Source organism: Hyla sarda, chromosome 9 (assembly GCF_029499605.1).
Source record: "Hyla sarda isolate aHylSar1 chromosome 9, aHylSar1.hap1, whole genome shotgun sequence".
Classification (NCBI taxonomy): domain Eukaryota; kingdom Metazoa; phylum Chordata; class Amphibia; order Anura; family Hylidae; genus Hyla; species Hyla sarda.
This window is the reverse complement of record NC_079197.1, coordinates 62,739,551-62,752,201: the sequence shown is the minus strand read 5'-3', so window position 1 is coordinate 62,752,201 and position 12,651 is coordinate 62,739,551. Positions and strand designations below refer to the sequence as shown.

General features: G+C 44.3%; 1 protein-coding gene and 1 long non-coding RNA gene across 6 annotated transcripts in view; one reads left to right on the top strand and one right to left on the bottom strand.

The window, feature by feature from the left end:
- Window positions 1-12,651, top strand: part of LOC130290765 (protein Shroom4-like) — a 739,734-nt gene that overhangs the window by 557,122 nt on the left and 169,961 nt on the right. The gene's annotated exons all lie outside the window — the stretch shown is intronic.
- The window catches only part of LOC130290766 (uncharacterized), a 74,432-nt gene that overhangs the window by 1,193 nt on the left and 60,588 nt on the right, over window positions 1-12,651 (bottom strand). The gene's annotated exons all lie outside the window — the stretch shown is intronic.

Genomic DNA, 12,651 nt, shown 5'->3' with positions numbered 1-12,651 from the left:
CTGAGCTGCTCATTAAGACCTTTCGGTGCCATGGTGCCTAAGGTGACTATCCACCTAACTTCACAAACCCCCTCCCCATGTAGTCTCCTTACTTTTAGGGTAAAACTCTGTAACAAACCTCTTCTTTATGTACCGTATTTATCGGGGTATACCACGCATCGGCCTATAACACGCACCCTCATTTTACCAAGGATATTTGGGTAAAAAAAGTTTTTTACCCAAATATCCATGGTAAAATGAGGGTGCGTGTGTGCGCGTGTATACCCCGATATACCCCCAGGAAAGGCAGGGGGAGAGAGGCAGTCGCTGCCCGCTTCTCTCCCCCTGCCTTTCCTGGGGTCTAGAGCACTGCTGTCGGCCCTTCTCACCCCCTGGCTATCGGCGCCGCTGCCCGTTCTGTCCCCCTGACTATCGGTGCCGGCGCCGATAGCCAGGGGGAGAGAAGGGGCAGCGGCACCCATTGCCGGCGCCGCTGCCCCGTTGCCTCCCCCCATCCCCGGTGGCATAATTACCTGAGTCGGGTCCGCGCTGCTGCAGGCCTCCGGCGTGCGTCCCCTGCATCGTTGCTATGCACGGCACGGCGCACTGACGTCATGCGCCACGCCGTTCAGCGCATAGCAACGACGCCGGGGACGCACGCCGGAGGCCTGCAGCAGCGCGGACCCGACTCAGGTAATTATGCCACCGGGGATGGGGGGAGGCAACGGAGCAGCGGCGCCGGCAATGGGTGCCGCTGCCCCTTCTCTCCCCCTGGCTGTCGGCGCCGCTTCTCTCCCCCTGGCTATCGGTGCCGGCACCGATAATCAGGGGGACAGAACGGGCAGCGGCGCCGATAGCCAGGGGGTGAGAAGGGCCGGCAGCAGGGCTCTAGACCCCAGGAAAGGCAGGGGGAGAGAAGCGGGCAGCGACGGCCTCTCTCCCCCTGCCTTTCCTGGGGGTGTATCGGCGCATAACACGCACACAGACTTTAGGCTAAAAATTTTAGCCTAAAAAGTGCGTGTTATACGCCGATAAATACGGTAATCATCCTACTCTTGGGGGGGGGGGGAAATGTTATGTGATGTAAGCACTGTCAGGATGCTGAATGGACCTCAGAGAGGAGCCCTGCAAGCAGTGGTGCTGCACTCCTCTTGTACAGAGGCGACTCTAGCATAAGGCCTTGTACTGATGGGGGCCTCGCTCTGGCCCCAACCGCAGCAGGTTTTATATTAACAGCACTTATTGCCACTGACACTTTAAGAAAAGTTGTTGCAGGGGCTGGTCATGTGCTGCGCACAGGATGTCTTTAACATCCCTGCCTCTCCTCCTGTGAGCTGCTGCCGTAAGTGCTCTGCATTTGCTGCCCGTTCTCCAGGTCAGATGGGGTCTGGTCAGAATGCCGCCCTCTGTGCCTGGCTGCCTAAAACTCCTTCGGTGTTTTGCAGATAATGGCCCTCATTTACTATTCTAAACCCGACTTCTTTTGTCGGGTTTTTTTGCCGCATCTTTGTCTGCGCCATGTCGCAGACATGGTGCGCCAGTCTGCGACACGATGCAACATTTTTTCCCGACGGACCCGATGTGGATTCTCCCAAACCCGAAAAAGGGGCGTAACCCGACATTTCTGAGCTTTCCAACGTATTTATAAAGGCTTCCAACCCGAATTTGTTGAATTGTTGTGGATTTTTTCCCGACAGCTCAGAGGAGTTGGAAACCAAAACCAACAAAACGCACGTGCGACAAACAAGATGCGACATAATAATAAATACCAGGGGAAAAAAGCAGTCGGGTTAGAAAGCAAGATAGACTTACAACCCGATTTTCTAAGTAAATGAGGGCCAATGTGCATACCAATGACTACTGCCCTGGCTGACTCATGCTATATACATATACATATAGCATGGGTAAGCCAGGTCAGTAAGCACAGCACAATCACTGGTATGCACAGGAGTAGTAACACAATAGTAGGGCTAGGGTGGGTAGTAGAGTAGTAGGGCCACTGCATAATATATATATCTATATATATATATATATATATATATACACACACACACACCTTAGCCCTACTACTGCACTACCCTACTACTGTACTACTACCCACTGTATCCCTACTACTGAACAACTACCCTACCCCCAGCCTAAACCTTCTACTGTACTACTACCCATCCTATCCTTTCTACTGTACTGCTACCCACCCTAGCCCTACTACTGAACTACTACCCACCCTAGCCCTTCTACTGTACTACTACCCATCCTAGCCTTTCTACTGTACTGCTACCCACCCTAGCCCTACTACTGAACTACTACCCACCCTAGCCCTTCTACTGTACTACTACCCACCCTAACCCTACTACTGTAATACTACCCACCCTAGCCCTACTACTGAACTACCATCCACCCTAGTCCTTCTACTGTACTACTACCCACCCTAGCCCTTCTACTGTACTACTACCCACACCACATGTGCACAGTTGTACATTCTGTATTCTCTGTGACATCACTGTTCTTCATCCTGTAATTTGATATCACTGTGTATAATAACCCTGTAGTGACATCACAGTATATTATTCTTGTACGGGGTTAATAAATACAGTGATGTCACAGTACAGGGATAACACAAACAGTGACATCACGGTACAGGGTTAATATATGCCTTGATGTCACGGTACAGTGAAAGTATCCACAGTAATTTCGCAGTAAAGGGATAACACACAGTGATGTTATAGTGCAGAGATAATATACACAGTTTCGTCACAGTACAGGGATAATACACACAATGATATCACAGTACAAGGATAATACACACAGTGATGTCACAGTGATGTGTACAGCTGGTATCTACCACTATATGGTCAGAGTATGTGGGAATATTGGTCTTTGTATAGTGAATTTTATACAGTAACAATTGGTGTTAGTCAGTCATTAGTCACAATGGTATTCGTGGTCATCGTGTGACAGTATTATTTGTTTCTTGCTGATAACACACACAACTAACAGTGAATACCTGTGCTTAATTTTGTCTGGAGGTGCTGACCATTTTTATTTTATTGTACTGGTTTTATTTTATTGTCAGTAACATTGGTCTCAGTATACAGGATTTGGTCAGTAACAGTATGATGGTAATATGTATTGTGATAATGTTTCTCCTTGTACACTGGTATTATTGGTAATATTGATTTCAGTATACTGTATTTGGCTAGCAACAGTATGGTGGTAATATGTATCCTACTTTTATACTGGTAATATTGGTGACTGTAGTCTCTGTGTACTAGATAGAATTTGCCATGGGGTCCATAGGACACTAGTAACGCTCATGATCTTGTATCTGCCCCGTTTACACTTGAGAATTGTGCTGCGGCGACAACACAGCAATCTCATAGCTGATTGGATCACCATGGAGAGATTTATCAAAACCTTTTCAGAGGAAAAGTTGTCCATAGCAACCAATCAGATTGCTTCTTTCATTTTTAACAAGGCCTCTGCAGAATGAAATAAGTGATCTGATTGGTTGCTATGGGCAACTGGGCAACTTTAACTTTGCACAGGTTTTGATAAATTTCCCCCCATGGGTCTTCGGAAAATGATGTGGGGCCTCATGTATGAGTTTGACCTAAGGTCTCACAAAGTCTAGAGCCACCTTTGCCCTTGTAGACTGAAGAATGCAAAGTATTATGGTACTTGGGGGTGTATTGGTTGTGCGCTGTCAGGATGTCAGTTCAGTGCAAGTGGTGCTGGCTCTGAATAGGTGGTTCAGATGCTAGCTGGCTAAGTTTCTTGCAGTGGGCAGAGCAGCGTTCCCCTCAAGAGGAGCGTCCTAGATGGCTGCCTATTTTGTCTATAGGCAAAGACAGCCCTTATCAGGCTCTCTTGACTTTGGACTTAAAGGGGTACACCGGTGGAAAACTTTTTTTTTTTTTTAAATGACCTGGTGCCAGAAAATCAAACAGATTTGTAAATTACTTCTATTAAAAAATCTTTACCCTTCCATTACTTATTAGCTGTTGTATACTACAGAGGAAATTCTATTCTTTTTGAATTTCTTTTTTGTCTTGTGCTCTCTGCTGACACCTTTTCTCCTTCTCTGGACAGTTCCTGATACGGGCATCAGGTGTCAGGAGAGAGAACTGTGGACAAGACAAAAAAAAGAAATTACCGTATATACTCGAGTATAAGCCGAGTTTTTCAGCACGATTTTTCGTGCTGAAAACACCCCCCTCGGCTTATACTCGAGTGAACTCCCCCACCCGCAGTGGTCTTCAACCTGCGGACCTCCAGAGGTTTCAAAACTACAACTCCCAGCAAGTCCGGGCAGCCATCGGCTGTCCGGGCTTGCTGGGAGTTGTAGTTTTGAAACCTCCGGAGGTCCGCAGGTTGAAGACCACTGCGGCCTTCAACATCATCCAGCCCCCTCTCACCCCCCCTTTAGTTCTGTACAGTACTCACCTCCGCTCGGCGCTGGTCCGGTCCTGCAGGGCTGTCCGGAGAGGAGGTGGTCCGGTGGGACAGTGGGACAGTGGTTCCGGGCTGCTATCTTCACCGGGGAGGCCTCTTCTAAGCGCTTTGGGCCCGGCCTCAGAATAGTCACGTTGCCTTGACAACGACGCAGAGGTGCGTTCATTGCCAACGTACTTCTGCGTCATTGTCAAGGCAACGCCTCTATTCCGGGCCGGAAGCGCGGAGAAGAGGAGCCCCCGGTGAAGATAGCAGCCCGGAACCACTATCCCACCGGACCACCTCCTCTCCGGACAGCCCTGCAGGACCGGACCAGCGCCGAGCGGAGGTGAGTACTCAGAACTAAAGGGGGTGAGAGGGGGCTGGATGATGTCGAAGGCCGCAGTGGTCTTCAACCTGCGGACCTCCGGAGGTTTCAAAACTACAACTCCCAGCAAGCCCGGACAGCCGATGGCTGCCTGGGCTTGCTGGGAGTTGTAGTTTTGAAACCTCTGGAGGTCCGCAGGTTGAAAACCACTGAGGGCGGATGATAAGAGGATGATGGAGGGGGGGGGGGTGTGGGATGATGACAAGAGGATGATGAAGGGGGGAGGGGGGTGGGGATGATGAAGGGGGGTGTGTGGGATGATGACAAGGGGATGATGAAGGGGGGATGTGTGGGATGATGACAAGGGGATGATGAAGGGGGGATGTGTGGGATGATGACAAGGGGATGATGAAGGGGGGATGTGTGGGATGATGACAAAGGGATGATGAAGGGGGGATGTGTGGGATGATGACAAGGGGATGATGGGGGTCTGGATGATGACAGGCGGTGATGATGATGAGGATGATGACGGGGGTCTGGATGATGACAGGGGGGGGATGATGTATTTCCCACCCTAGGCTTATACTCGAGTCAATAACTTTTCCTGGGATTTTGGGTTGAAATTAGGAGTCTCGGCTTATACTCGGGTCGGCTTATACTCGAGTATATACGGTAAAAAAAAGAATAGAATTTCCTCTGTAGCATACAGCTGCTAATAAGAACTGGAAGGGTGAAGATTTTTTAATAGAATTAATTTACAAATCTGTTTAACTTTCTGGCACCAGTTGATTTAAAAAAAAAAAATTTTTCCTTTAACCCCTTAACGATGCAGGACGTAAATGTATGTCCTGGTGAGGTGGTACTTAACGCACCAGGATGCACATTTACGTCCTAAGCATAACCGCGGGCATCGGAGCGATGCCCGGATCATGCGTGGCAGGTCCCGGTTGTTGATTGCAGCCAGGGACCCGCCGGTAATGGCAGATGTCCGCCATTAACCCCTCAGATGCCGTGATAAATACCGATCACGGCATCTATAGGATCGCGGTCACTTAATTGGATGATCGGATCGCCCGCAGCGCTGCCACGGCAATCCGATCATCCAGCACGGCAGCCGGAGGTCCCCTCACCTGGCTCCGCTGTCTTCCGGGAGTCTTCTGCTCTGATCTGCCTTCCCGCAGACCAGAGCAGATCACCGATAACCCTGATCAGTGCTTTGTCCTATACATAGCACTGAACAGGATTAGCAATTGAATGATTGCTTTAAATAGTCCCCTATGGGGACTATTAAAGTGTAAAAATAAAAAAGTTAAAAAAATTTGAAAAACCCCCTCCCCCATTAAAAACGTAAATTGCCCCATTTTCCCTATTTCCCCCCCAAAAAGTGTTAATAAAAAAAAATATATATATATATATATATTTTATCCCGCACGCTCAGGCCCTTATCCCTTATGTACATGGATGACTTGTGGTTGGTCAGAGGGGGCTGTGGAGGCTGGTGGGGGCGGAAAGAGGCCTCTGGAGAACAGGTCGGTGTTATACCCCTTCCCCCCTTTTTGCACTTCATTTCTTTCCACATCTCCCTACCTTATACCCTTTTCTCTTCTGTCGCCCTACACAAGGGCTCTCTCTCACTCCCTACTGACTATGTTATTACATACCTTATTTTATATGTTTTTGTTAATGACTGTCAATCCACTCGCGCTCAAATGAGCTCTTGGGAAACTACTTGACAGCAAACTGGGCGTTTTTGTTGTCTGCCTGGACATATGTGTCTATAGGTCGCCCCTTTTCTCTGGTGTTTCTTTCCTGATGAACAAGCGTGACTCCATGTCTTTGTATCATTATTTTATGACCTCTTGTTTATACTCTGGAAATGTCATATGTCCTTTTGTTACTGATTTCGACAGTTTAATAAAATACTTGGTTGAATAATAAAAAATATATATATTTTATATACATATTTGGTATCACCGTGTGCGTAAATATCGGAACTATTAGAATAAAATGTTAATGATGCCGTACGGTGAACGGCGTGAACGTAAAAAAAAAAGTCCAAAATAGCTGCTTTTTTATAACATTTTATTCCCAAAAAAATTTATAAAAAAAATGTATTAAAAGTTTTATATAAGCAAATATGGTATCAATAAAAAGTACAGATCACGGTGCAAAAAATGAGCCGTCATACCGCCGCTTATACGGAAAAATGAAAAAGTTATAGGTCTTCAAAATAGGGGGATCTTAAACGTACTAAAAAGTTTGTGATATTTTAAAGCGCAACAGTAATAGAAAAGTAGGTTATCATGGGTATCATTTTAATCGTATTGACCCAAAGAATAAAGAACACGTCACTTTTACTGTAAATTGTACGGCGTGAAAACGAAACCTTCCAAAATTAGCAAAATTGCGGTTTTCTTTTTAATTTCCCCACACAAATAATATTTTTTTGGTTGCGCCATATATTTTATGGTAAAGTGAGTGATGGCATTACAACGGACAACTGGTCGCGCAAAAAACAAGCCCTCATACTAGTCTGTGGATAAAAATATAAAAGAGTTATGATTTTTTGAAGGCGAGGAGGAAAAAACGAAAACGTAAACATAAAATTGTCTGCGTCCTTAAGGCCCAAATGGGCTGAGTCCTTAAGGGGTTAAGACACAGGGACTTTTTAACAAATCACTGAATTAGGTATTATATCTGAGTCCCCACAACTCGCAATAGTATTCACCAAAGCACATGTATCACCAAAAGAATGTCTAGCCTGTAATTAAACACTAAGATATAACTTTTATTCAGATTTCTTAAACAATAACACCCACCCCGTAATGGCACAACACTAAATAAATGATGAGAAATATAGATACCAGGAAGGGGAATATAAATATATAGGGGAGGATTTATCATTATTGTCTGTAGTAGACTTGTTTTACAGACAATTTTTGGCTGTGAAAGTGCTGAGGTGAAATGGCACAAAGCTTGTAATATATTTGTTTGAGTTATACACAGGAAGAAGAAATTATCACATCACAGTCAATTTCATACTGAAAGAAAAAGTGGCTGCGTTATGTGCGAGCTTGGGAGTTGTAGTTGTGTACTATATAGAGAGACATATGTTAGGACAGCAAGCCCCCAGCCTATGACTCTCCAGCTGTTGAAAACTACAGCTCTCAGCATGTCCTTACTGTTTTTTTTTTTTTTTTTTACTTCAATACATCCCTTTGTAAGTTTCCTACATGTTGTTCAAAGTCAGTTTTGTAAGCCAGGTCTGGGGTGGTGTAGATTTGCAGTGTTTTGGAGGGGTTTGTGACAATGATAACTTCCTATGAACACCTAAGGCTAAGTTTTTACTTGTTTTTTTTTTTTTTTGGGGGGGGGGGGGGGGGGACTCCAAGAAAAACGCCAATTTTGCTGCATGGTGTTTTTTCGGCCAAAACACGCTGAGGCCAGATGTTAGCTGTAAATCAATGAGAAAGCGTAAAATTCTTATTCCACACTTGGCGTTTTTGGGGCGTTTTTCAGCTCCTTGGCGGTTTTCCAAAATCGGAGCATGTTGAGCCACTGGCGTTTTTTTTTTGTCTAAATTGTGACGTTTTTCTCCAATAGAAGTCTATGGGAGTGAAAAAACGCCAAGAAAAAGAATATGTGGGTTTTAACTTTGGCATTTTTGCAGGCATTTTCTTTTTCTTTTTACGACCAAAAAAGTGATGGAGATACATTTTTTAATAAAATTTCGTAGCTACCATTAAAAAAATAAATAAAAAGTAACAGTAGTGAAGGAAAAAATTGTATCTAACAAAATTTATCTTTTTTATAACAACATTTTTATAATTTTTTCCCTCTATTTCATAACCCAGATTTCCCACCAACACTCTCTAGCCCCACCTTCCTGTCATTTCAGGAGAGGGACGGAATCACCTTCCATTCTCTAGTGGACAGCTCTAACCTGAAGCCCTTATCATCTCTAATGATGGACGACCCCCCCGTCACCTCTACACTTTTTCCAATATGCACAGTTACAACATTATTTTCGCACAAGGAGGGACGGGTTGCACCTTGACAGACCCCTGACCAAATTTGAGCTATTATGTGTAGCCCCTAGTTGTCTGACTCACTCTATCAGCTTTTTGTATGCTATTCTCCTGGGGGAATCTACTACCCAACCTCTCCCGTTTCTGAAAAAATGGGAAGAGGCGATAGGACACTCTATATCTGAAGAAGGTTTCTCAAAAGTGATACATTTCTGTCATAAAGCTTCCCTGTCCTGCAAAGCGCAGATGACTAATTACAAAATTCGAACTCGATGGTATAGGGTCCCCTCGCTTTTGCGTCTTTTTATCCGTGAGTTTCAGACAGATGTTGGCACTGTACTACAGGGGAAGGTATGATGTTACATGTATGGCTCACCTGTCCCTCGTTGTCCGACTTTTGGATGCACGTGTTAAATGTAATCTAACACATAACATCGATACAACTCCGACCGACCCCTGAAATCGCCCTCTTATCCATACTTCCTCCTTCAATACCCAAATACACTTCCAAATTAATCATGCATTTCCTGTTAGCTGCTAGGACAATAATACCAAGGCTATGGAAAACGACAGCCTCCCCCACTATCTCGTCATGGTTCCAAGAAGTATCCCATATACACAGGATGAAGGAACTGACTGCTGACACGAGAAACACGTTATCAACCTATAGGGTATAGGTTGGGGACCCTGGTCAGTATTTCTCAACTCATCGGAGTTCACATCGTTGCACTTAACGCCATGAGAACAATAGGGTTAGCCTTTACACACCTTTCTACCAGTGTGTTCGACATCAAAGAGCTGCTGCATCACATGCTGACGAGTTCACCAGTCTCCCCTTGAACGTACAGAGAGCCATGAGATGCTGGAGGTTATCTGTCCGGAGAGGTACCTACTTCACATTCTCTTTACCTCTACTACCCACACGTGTCTCTCTCTCTCTCTCTCCCCCTCCCCCACTCTCCTTCCCTCTTCTCCACTATTTGCTTCGACCCTTCCCCCCCCCCTCTCTTTCTGTCTATACTTTCTTACCCAGTTGGGTTTAATTAAGTTGTAATTCATCTGTGTACGAGCTTGTTGCCCGTTTCTTTATGATTAAGACACTCCGACTGCACTATAGCCTTGGCTGCTCCGTACACCTAGTAACTTTTCAGAGAACTTTACAAAGAGGAGTGCAGTTTCTTTTGCTATGTTATGTTGGACAACGTTTACGCATTTACAACTGTTATTGTATGTACACAATGTCGACCTAAATGCTAATTTTCTGTTATGCCCTTATGAGAAAAAAAAAATTCTTGAATTGAAAAAAATAAAATTTTCATAATGTTTTTAACCCCTTAATGACCAAGCCCATTTTCACCTTAAGGACCAGGCCAATTTTATTTTTGTGTTTTCGTTTTTTCCTCCTCGCCTTCTAAAATCCATAACTCTTTTATATTTCCAACTACAGACCCATATAAGGGCTTGTTTTTTGCATGACCAATTGTACTTTGTCCAATTGTACTTTGTAATGAAACCTCTCATTTTACCATAAAATGTACGGCGAACCCCCCAAAAACATTTTTTAGGGAGGAAATTTAAATGAAAACCAAAATTTGGCACATTTTGGAGGGGTTGGTTTCACACTGTACAATTTATGGTAAAAATGATATGTGTTCTTTATTCTGTGGGTCAATACGATTAAAATGATACCCATGACTAGATACTTTTATATTTTTGTATCCCTTAAAAAAAAAAATCTAAAACTTTTTGTACAAAATCAGTAATCTAAAATCGCCCTATTTTGACCACCTATAACTTTTTCATTTTTCCGTATATAGGGCGGTATGAGGGTTAAGTTTTTGCGCCGTAATCTGTACTTTTTTTAGATACCACATTTGCATATATAAAACTTTTAGATAATTTTTTATAAATTTTTTTAAATAAAATGTGACAAAAAAAGCAGCATTTTTGGTCTTATTTTATTTTTTACGTTTACGCCATTCACCGTACAGGATCATTAACATTATATATTGATAGTTCGTACATTTACGCACGCGGCAATACCAAATATGTTTATTTTAAAAAATTATGCTTTTTGGGGGTAAAATGGGAAAAACTGTCAATTTTCATTTTTATTGGGGGAGGGGATTTTTCCCTTTTTTTACTTTTTATTTTTACATTTTTCAACTTTTTTGAAACACTTTTTATGTCCCCATAGGGGACTATCTATAGCAATCCTTTGATTGCTAATACTGTGCAGTGCTATGCATAGGATACAGCGCTGCTCAGTATTATCGGTGATCTTCTGCTCTGGTCTGCTCGATCTCAAACCAGAGCAGAAGACCCCGGGAGACAGCCGGAGCCAGGTGAGGGGACCTCCGGCCACCATGCTGGATGATCGGATCGCCGCGGCAGTGCTGCGGGCGATCCGATCATCCAATCAAAGTACTGCAATGCCGCAGATGCTGTGATCTGTATTGATCACGGCATCTGAGGGGTTAATGGCGGACACCCGCGTGATCGCGGATGTCGGCCATTACGGGCGGGTCCCTGGCTGCTGCTAGCAGCCGGAACCTGCCATGTATGACGCGAGCCCCCTTCGGATGCTCGCGGTCATACACAGGATGTAAATGTACGTCCTGGTGCGGGAAGTTCCGCCAAACCAGGACGTACATTTATGTCCGTGGTCGTTAAGGGGTTAAACAGGGATCACTTTATGTGGCCGGTTGGGGACCTAAAAATGTAGCCGACAATAATAAAAATGTAGTGTGTGTGTGTGTGTGTGTGTTTTTCACTTTTTTCTTTATTTTTTACATTTTGTTTAGGTAGGACTACTACTCCCAGCATGGAACACACTGTGCCATGATGGTGGTAGTAGTAGTACCTGTACTAATAGACAGATCGCCCGTTGCGATCCTTCTGTATAATGTATAGATGCGGCCAGCCGCTCTTCTGACGTATAGATACACCTATTCAGATTTCCCGCAGAGAGCTGTGATTGGCCAGATGGTTCCAGCCAATCACAGCTCTCTGTGGGAAATAGAAATATGTGTGTATATATGTATGTATATATATATATATATATATATATATATATTATATATACACACACACACACATACATACATACATACACACACACACAGGTCCTTCTAAAAAAAAATAGCGTATTGTGCTAAAGTTCATTATTTTCCATAATGTAATGATAAAAATTAAACTTTCATATATTTTAGATTCATTGCACACCAACTGAAATATTTCAGGTCTTTTATTGTTTTAATACTGATGATTTTGGCATACAGCTCATGAAAACCCAAAATTCCTATCTCAAAAAATTAGCATATCATGAAAAGGTTCGCTAAACGAGCTATTAACCTAATCATCTGAATCAACTAATTAACTCTAAACGCAAAAGATTCCTGAGGCTTTTAAACAAAAGTTCATTACTCAAAACTGCAATCATGGGTAAGACTGCCGACCTGACTGCTGTCCAGAAGGCCATCATTGACACCCTCAAGCAAGAGGGTAAGACACAGAAAGAAATTTCTGAACAAATAGGCTGTTCCCAGAGTGCTGTATCAAGGCACCTCAATGGGAAGTCTGTGGGAAGGAAAAAATGTGGCAGAAAACGCTCCACAACGAGAAGAGGTGACCGGACCCTGAGCAAGATTGTGGAGAAGGACCGATTCCAGACCTTGGGGGACCTGCGGAAGCAGTGGACTGAGTCTTTAGTAGAAACATCCAGAGCCACCGTGCACAGGCGTGTGCAGGAAATGGGCTACAGGTGCCGCATTCCCCAGGTGAAGCCACTTTTGAACCAGAAACAGCGACAGAAGCACCTGACCTGGGCTACAGAGAAGCAGCACTGGACTGTTACTCAGTGGTCCAAAGTTCTTTTTCAGATGT